General features: G+C 35.2%; 1 long non-coding RNA gene across 1 annotated transcript; it reads left to right on the top strand.

Annotated features, from left to right (window-relative positions):
• The first annotated feature begins 4,179 nt into the window (after positions 1-4,179).
• LOC127737573 (uncharacterized) lies at positions 4,180-6,159 on the top strand. The gene is made up of 3 exons (XR_007999693.1): positions 4,180-4,227; positions 4,917-5,081; positions 5,808-6,159. It is a non-coding gene; the product is annotated as an uncharacterized LOC127737573 (long non-coding RNA).
• Positions 6,160-7,895: the final 1,736 nt, after the last annotated feature.

Here is a 7,895-nt window from a genome sequence, read left to right as displayed (position 1 = left end):
TCCGATGAACTTTTTTAGAAAAAGGACGAGACGTTCTTTGACATAACCCTGGTTCATCAACTTTCTGCTCAGACACTGGTGACGTTTTATAAAGTCTGGGTAGCAGCTGCAAGCTCTTGAATACCGAATGAATTGAGAAATGTACATCCTTTATGCAGGTGAAGTTGGTATATTGCTATTAAGGTGGGGGAAATTGATAATTTCAAAATTAAAATCGCTTATGTCAAATCCGAGGTATAAGTCTAAAAATGAGGCGGAGGAAGCCGTGTCTGTTGTTTTTTTTTTTTTTTTTTTCTTTTTAATTTCTAGTTCTGGAGGATATAGTTATGGAACCCAATCAGAAAAGTTTGGATTGTTAATGGAAAGAACATCATCAATATATCTGAATGTGAAATTAAATTATCTGGCTTCTTTGATCTTCTTGTTTTTGACAAGTGTCTGAAGGAACTCCGACTCATATGAAAATAAGAAGAGGTCGGCAAGGAGAGGCAATTTGTTGAAAAAGTCTACCTCCAAATTTAACAAATATGTTGTCAATAAGAAACTCCAGCATACTGATCACTTGTTCCTCTGTGTAGAATGTTTTACCTTTTTGTTCACTATTAACAAAATATGCCGTATGGTATCCCAAAGTAATAAATCTATTTTTCAATTTCACATGGGGAATGGTGGTATACAGGGTTGAGAAATCAAAAAATTGATAGAATTAATTTCAGAGAAAGATCGAGATTTGAAATTATCCAGAAGTTTTTTAGAGTTTTTTAGAATCCACATATGGTTAATACCACTACACGAGTAAACAGTTTCACAGTATTTCTGAAGACCCTCTTTCACTGCGGACAGAATTTTGTCAATCTAATGGACAAATTCCTTTGTAGAACATGTAGATGAGCCGGCATTGTACCTTTGTTTGTACGGAATTTTGAGAAGTTTAGTTATCCAATACAAACAAGGTAAGTCCTCAGATTTGCTTTCAATGTTATGTTCATTGAAGCCATGAAGGACTTATGATTCGCCAGAATTTCATCCTTGTCAAATGATATGTTTTTGTATGTGGGATTACCTGAGTGCTCATTTATTCCTTATTCTCTTACAAGACACTCGTAGTAGTACGATTTACATACAAAAACAATATTATTTGAAGCTTTGTCCGCAGGAACAACAACATATTTATCGTGAAGAGAAGATAGACATTTCACAGCTTCTTTGTCTCTGAACATGGACTTTGGTCGATCATTCACACAGTTTTTCAACTTATAAATTTGACGTTTTAGCAGATACCTGATTGTTTTGACCCATTCTGATAAAGTGTCCAGTTCAACTTCTCGTTTAGCCCATGCTCTGGCGTAGTCCTCAATGGAATTCATAATTATTTTGAAGTTATGGTTCCAAATGATGTGTTTGGGTTCTCTGAACTTAGCACCGTGAGATATTACCTTTCGGAGATGTTCATGCTGAATTATGTTTAGATCCCCAGTAATAACATGGCCAGAGGGGCTGTAAATATAAAGCGAGTGGGAACAGTCACTTGTCAGAGTTTTTTTGGGGGTATTCTTCTAAATCAGGGTCCTGTAATGCTTGTTTATAGTTAAATACTTTAGGTGCAATGGTTTTGATGTAACTGATAAATAACACATAGCTAAGAGCGTGATAGAGCATCCTTATATAAATAATTCTTATATGATTTGCATATTAGAGAATACGTTGATATGATTGGTTGAGAATTCCGGTAGTTGTTCTTGACGTTGTTTATTTTTCGATAGACGACGTTGACCGAACTTCTTTTCGTAACCAATGTAAACAAGATGACGGCGATAATGACACAATCCGGATCGACGTTAACAAAATTTATTTTCAATTCGCGTTATTAGGTCTTAATAGTTAAATTAAATAATAAACACAAAACATTCATTTGAATGATGATAAGAGTTTTTGTAGTTTATTTTTTATTAGATTGCAAATTTCATGGAGTACATATATATTTTTGCGTTAACCAACAAATATATTCATGCGCCAGGCCTATTCAATGACACGAATATACAATTTACGTGTGATAGAGGTTACGAGTGTGGAAAAATAAATTCCTTATCTTCAATTTTAAAGAATTATAAGGATTAAACGCCTTTTTAAAGGAATTTATTGGTGTATAAACTGTACCAAGTCACTCACAGACATGTTTGTGAGTGAATTGGTCGAGTTTATACACCAATAAATTCCTATAAAAAGGCGTTTAATCCTATAATATTTCTTTTCAGTTTATTCTGGGTGTGTATATGGTTGTTTTCAGCTGGTTACCTGATATTTACTGTTACAACTGAATTAATATCATACTACAAATACCCAACAACAACAACAACTGTGTCTGTGAAGAATAATGATGAGCTCGGTTTTCCAGCTGTCACCATCTGTAATCTCGCTACAAGGAACAGAAGCATGTTCACAGAGAATGACCAAACGGATACATATTACCTAGGAATATCTGCTCTGTACGATACTGCAGCAAAAGTAAATTGGAGTGAGAGCGTGATAGAGCCCTCTTATATAAATAACACTTAGCTGAGAGAGTGATAAAGAACTCGTAAATAAATAACACATAGCTGAGAGCGTGATAAAGCCCTCTTATATAAATAACATTTAGCTGAGAGCGTGATAAAGAACTCTTAAATAAATAACACATAGCTGAGAGCGTGATAGAGCTCTCTTATTTAAATAACACCTAGCTGAGAGCGTGATAGAGCTCTCTTATTTAAATAACACCTAGCTGAGAGCGTGATATAGCCCTCTTATATAAATAACACTTAGCTGAGAGCGTTATAGAGAACTCTCATATAAATAACAGTTAGCTGAAAGCGTATTCTTATATGAGTAACACATGATAGCTGACAGCGTGGTAGAGTACTCTCATATAAGTATCACATAGCTAAAAGCTAGATAGAGCCATCTTATATAAATAACACATATCTGACAGCGTGATAGAGTACTCTTATATACATAACACATAGCTGAGAGCCTAATAGATCGCTCTTATATAAATAACACATAGCTGACAGCGTGATAGAGCACTGTTATATAAATGACACATACCTGACAGCGTGAAAGAGCATTCTTATATAAATAAAACATAGCTGAGAGCGTGGCAGAGCACTATCAACAAAAACAATTACTTCTTGCCTATGCAAATCTATTTAGTGAATTCCGTTTATATTCTAAATTGTTTATACCGCTATCGTAAGTGAGTCTCGCGAGATTTGACCAAATACAATCAGTTTGGCCGCTGCTATCAAGCGTGAAGCACGGACTTTTACTGCTCTTGAGTAGAGCGTGGTTGGACTTCTCTTAAGTAGAGAATTTTCTTACTGTGGAAGTAAGTTTTTTAATCTTTGTTAAATGTAATGAATGTTTTTAATATATTTTGTTAACAACAGCTTGGAGATTTGGAAGCTGTTTTGTAATTAATGTACTTTAATGGAGTTTGCGTCTGCATTGGTTGCGACGCGTGTTGAGGAAATGTCCTGTAAGTCGGGAAGTTTGTTTTAGCTAAATACATGTACATGTTTAAAGTGGCGTTTGCATAGGTTGCGGCGTTTTATTAAGAAGGTTGTGGCGTTTTATTCAGAAGGTTGCGGCGTTTTATTAAGAGGCTGCCAAGATTCTGCCAATTGCAGGCTGATTTTGTATTGATGTAACTATTTTCGACTTGCCACTTTTCTGACTTATCTGAACTTATAGTTAATGTAACTGTTTACTTTTAATTTTATTCTCTTTGCGTTTGGTTTAAAATTTAGTTAATTACGGGTCTTTGGTTAATATATCTCGGATAAGTAGTTTCCGTATTTTGTGTCTTTGTCAAAGTAATGAAAATAATAAGGAAAATGCTTTGCTTAGTCCAGTTAGCAATTTTAAGACTTTGAATGCATTTATTTTTATGAAATATATCCATCAAAATGTTCATAAGTCTAGGTAATTTTTATCCTTACTTTTAGGCGAGGACTGCCCGCACTGCACGATTTTTAAATGCTATTTTAATGTTGTTTTTTTTTTCAGATATGGCTCAGGTGTTAAAACCTAACTGTTCCCTTGTGGGTAAAAGTCTTATTCCTATAATATTGAGAGTTAAAGCCGCAGACGCTGACGTAGATGTCGTAGAGTTGTCCCGGTTTAAGAAGGACGAACCCCTGAAGAGTTTTTCTAAAGCTGCGTTGATAGCGGAATTTGAGAAATTGACGGGTAAGTAATAATTGAGGGTGGTAAAGGGGGGTCTGAGAACGGAAACACATAAAATAAAAACCTCAAAACGTTGAAGCGCGAAGCACGAGAAATAAGGACAAGAAAAGTAATAAAATTTAATAGTCAGCCATCCGTGAAGTTATCACAAGGTCCATTTAGAAACTGTTAATTGCGTCTGTTATGTAAATGCATACAAATGAATTTTAATCGATGTTATTACATCGGTTTAGTTTTTTACACGAAATACAGGTCATGCACGAGAAATTAGATGTCTGGGCATGAAGCACGGGAAATAAATTAAAGTAAGCACGAAGCACGTGTATACATGCAAACACGAGAATACGAAGAACACGAAAGCATGGAAAATTAAAAAGGCCGAACATTTTGCACGTATATAACCCTTTACCATGCAGCCTCATAATTTATTACGTTTTTCTAAGACTTTTTCAAACCTACAGTTTAAAGTTTATATAGCTTTAAAATTTGATATTTGGCTATCGCATTGGCTGATAATGTTTCAGTTTTAGATATGTGACAGTTTAATTTTGAAATGTTAAGTTGATTCTTGTTGTTGGATGTTATTATATAAACGAGTTGCCAATGAGTTTTTTCGTTTTCACGGTTCGTGATTTTACACATAGTACTCTATCAGTTGCGTTTAATTGATCAATGATTTTATTTATATCCAGGTGAATCAGTTAAGGATGTATCAACTCTGTGTGGAAAGAATGATTCTATTGAGAATGTGAGATTACTTGTGCATGAGAGCATCATTTTGGCCAATTCTTTGGGGGCTAGAGGTCAGAGGTTGAGCAGTCAAAACACTTCACCAACAGAAACGCCAGCGGCTAAAGGTATAGAATGTTTCTTTTTTACCTTATTCGTGTTAGCCTTTTTATTAAGTGTTTTTGTGAAGGTAGTCTCACTTTAATTTGAAACTTAAGGTTTATGAACCCTTATGTAGACCCGCTGTGTATTTCTAAAGGGAAATGTCCTTCACAGCAATAATAATTATTTCTGTCAGAGACATCATTGCATTTAATAGAAAATGTGGATTTTGTGGCTAACAAGCCTATATTTTTACAGAATACAGACTTTACAGAGATTTTCGTTATAGCATTTTAAACATAGATTACTCACTTCTCTGTCCATGATGTGATAGACTGTTTATTGTTTACAAAGTCCTTTATAATCTTTATAATCAGCACACATTAGAAGGTGTACTTGAATAGGTCTACATTTGTATTTATTTTAACTATTTTTGTTATTTTAAACCTCATTTAGGGAAATCAGTGTTAGCACTACTTGCATGAATCTATTTATACAGAATTGTCAAACATAAAGAGTACAAGGGGAAAGGCTGTGGATTTTCTCTAAATTTCCATATGTTTAGCATTGAAACAACAAAAAGGGTATATAATTTTTATTTGGTTTTACGCACTTACCGTTTACAGCTTAGGCATGTAATTGAGGTCAAGGCATTGTCTTGTAGTCATATTACTTGTATTTGTTAATTTGACATTTTGAGTAAGCTATTGTTAGGATGTTATATTAATTTCCCTCTTGTTTGGCTGTTGTAGGAAGTGGTACTAAAGCTGTCCCTGGTGAACCATGTACTAATCAGCAGCTGCAAGCCATGAGGCAGGATTTAGATGAATAAAAGAACAAATCAAAAGATATACAGGTAGATGAAGCACTATCTTATGTTAGGACATTGGCAGCAAGACCAAAACTTACAACACCGGGAGTATTGCTTGCGGCCATCGAAATGTTGGTTGATGCAGCTAACAAAGCGAATCATAAAGACTGTTCATTATTTTCAAAATCCTTTGCCATGTGTAAAAAATTTGAAGATCATGTTGATTTTTGTGGGCTTGTGTTAAAATTGTTTGGTTCCCAGGAGGACAAGAAGATTTCCTCCTTAATTTCAGACTGGGCAAAATCCAAGAAATACGAGGAACCATCAGGGTCAAAGGAGAGGCAGGAAAAGTTAGATGCACCACCTGCTTCAGCTTCTGGATTTCCATTTCCTGGATATGGGTTTCAAAATCCAGGTTTTGGTTTTCCATATCCAAATTTTTATCCGGGGCCAAACTTTAATACTGGTGGTTTTCGGCCTCCCAGAATGCAAGGAAGTAGAGGTAGGGGAGGTTCTAACGGTGTTTGCTACTTTTGCAAGGAGTCAGGACATTTTATTGCCAATTGTCCAAAAATGAAGAAAGATAATTAATTTTGTGTATTTTTGTATTTTGTGTATTTTTGTATTTTGTGTATTTTGTTTTGTTATTTTATTTTATTTTATTTTTTGATACCTTTCCCTTCCCAGGAGCTTCGATCTCCAGTGAAATTTTTCACGCGGGTAAGGGTTGAGTGTCTCTCCTTTAAAATAATTTGTAAATACTGAGCATTTTCTAGATGTGAAAGGATATTTTTTGTTAATTTCAGAATATCAGGGATCATGAACCTTTGGTTAAGAAAGAAAAGTTTGAGCCAGAAATTCCAGATTGGGAGTTAAAATCGGGTTTCGATCCATCACGAGTTAAATTAAGAAAGCAAGGTGACATACTTTCAGTAAATTATAAAGGAGAGATCACCCAACCCTCTGTTTGTTTGCCTAAGGCTGAAGAGGTTGTAAATGGTAGTGACTTTAATTTTGAGGATCTGTCCTTTTTAGATCCTAATTTTTTCAAAGCAGGAAATTTGATGTATTGTTCAGAACAATGGGAGCAAATAGGTTGTCCTGATGAAATTTTGGACTGGATTAAAAACGGGGTAGATATTCAGCCCATGTTTAAACATTTTAAGGGAAATTTTAAGGGGCATAGTTATGATTCAAACCTTCCTCAACCTGTATATTTTCAAAACTCTGCTAGTTGTAAAGGATTTGAGAAATTTGTCTCTGACACTTTATTAGAAAGAATAGCCAATGGATCTTTAACTGTACTTGGTAGAGTTGGAGAATGTGATCCCCCTTTACTTGTTTTACCTATCACCATTGAACCTTCAAAACCCCGTATGTGCCATGATGAAATATACCTGAACTTGTGGATTAAGGATCTCCCTTTCTCTTTAGATACTCTCAAAGAGGTTCCTAGATTATTAGAGAAGGATTCGTTCATGGCATCTCTTGATGATAAGTCTGGTTATGATCATATACTTTTAAATCCTAATTCTAGACAGTATTTCGGAATCCAGTTTGCAGGCTGGTACTTGGTTTTCAACTCCCTCCCATTCGGCTTCAAAGCCAGTGCTTATATTTATCACACTACCGGTCTGGTTCCAATCAGCTATTGTCGCTCCCTTGGTGTACCTTCTTTATTGTATATAGACGATAGGTTAGTTTGTGAGTTTAAAGGTACTAATTTGAAGATAGGATCGGGACGTGCAGAAATGGCAGAAAAAAGTCTGTACATTCTATGTCAGGTTCTTGTTAGATTGGGATATTTCATGAATTTGGCTAAGTGTTGTTTTATACCAACCAGGTGTTTGAAATTCTTGGGAATGTTTTGTGACTCAACTGAACTGGCCTTTATCTTGCCGGGGCCGAAAAAAGAATCGTTTAGAGTTTTAAGGGAATCTATCCTTGATGGCAATGAAGTGGGCATTAAAACCCTGTAACGTTTTGCAGGAAAATGTGTTTCATTTTTTCTTGCTATCCCCTCTGCTAG

Source organism: Mytilus californianus, unplaced genomic scaffold (genome assembly GCF_021869535.1).
Source record: "Mytilus californianus isolate M0D057914Y unplaced genomic scaffold, xbMytCali1.0.p SCAF_4, whole genome shotgun sequence".
NCBI lineage: Eukaryota > Metazoa > Mollusca > Bivalvia > Mytilida > Mytilidae > Mytilus > Mytilus californianus.
Note: the sequence above shows the minus strand (reverse complement) of the source record. Positions and strands in the feature narration are given on the sequence as shown.